Source organism: Empidonax traillii, unplaced genomic scaffold, assembly GCF_003031625.1.
Source record: "Empidonax traillii isolate 1590-97213 ecotype Southwest subspecies unplaced genomic scaffold, ASM303162v1 scaffold2579:size21462, whole genome shotgun sequence".
Taxonomy (NCBI): Eukaryota; Metazoa; Chordata; class Aves; order Passeriformes; family Tyrannidae; genus Empidonax; species Empidonax traillii.
Window position 1 is genome coordinate 20,451 of NW_020957772.1, and position 1,012 is coordinate 21,462.

General features: G+C 64.1%; 1 pseudogene; it reads right to left on the minus strand.

Moving 5' to 3' along the window:
• The window catches only part of LOC114072069, a 15,383-nt pseudogene extending 14,377 nt beyond the window's left edge, over positions 1 to 1,006 (minus strand).
• Positions 1,007 to 1,012: the final 6 nt, after the last annotated feature.

Below are 1,012 nucleotides of genomic sequence, written 5' to 3' on the forward strand. Positions count from 1 at the left end.
TCGGCGCCCAAAAATAGAGGTTCAGGGGGGTTCCTGTGCCCAAAAATGGGTGTTCAGGGGGGTCTCGATGCCCAGAAATGGAATCTGGGGGGGTCCCAGTTTCTCGTAAGGAGGTTTAAGGGGGTCCCAGTGTGGAGGGAGAGGGTGCAGGGGGGTCCCAGAGCCCTGGAATGGGTGTCCAGGGGGGTTTCCTTCCAGGAATGGGTGTTCAGGTGCATTTCTGTGCCTTGGAATGAAACTTGGGGGGGGTCCCCGTGCCAGGTAAGGAGGTTTAAGGGGGTCCTCGTACTGAGGGAGAGGGAGCAGGGGATTCCCAAACCCAGAAATGGGGCTTCAAGGGGGTCTTGGTGACAGATAAGGTGGTTTAGGGGGGTCCCAGCACTGTGGGATGGGGTGCAAGGGGGGTCCAAGTGTCCGGGAATGGATGTGCAGGGGATTCCCGTGCCTGGGAATAGGGGTTCAGGGGCATCTCAGTGGTCAGGAATTAGGGTTCCAGGGGTCTCCTTCCGGAAATGGGGGTTCAGGGATCTCCAAGTGCCCAAAAATGGAGGTTCAGGGGGGTTCCCGTGCCGGGGAATGGGTGTTCAGGGGGTCTCGATGCCTAGGAATGGAAACTGGAGGGGTCTCAGTGCCCCATTAGGAGGATTAAGGAGGTCCCGGTGTTGAGGGGGAGGGTGCAGGGGGGTCCCGTGCCCGGGAATGGGTGTTCAGGGGGGTCTCCTTCCGGGAAAGGGGCTCAGGGGGGTCCCGTGCCCAGCAATGGGGGTTCAGGGGGTGCCGGTGCTGAGGGAGAGGGTGCGGGGGGGTCCCGGGGCCCGGCAATGCAGGTTCAGGGAAGTGCCGGGGCCCGGCAATCCAAGTGGCCGAGTTGCCCGTTGCGGGGGTCCCACTCACCCTTGGGCTGCCCCCCCGAGCCCCCCGGCAGCGCCAGGAGCGCCAGGAGCGCCCCCAGCCCCAGCGCTGGAGCCATCGCGCTGCTCCGCTGGCCCCGCTTGGCCCCCGCAGTTTGGGA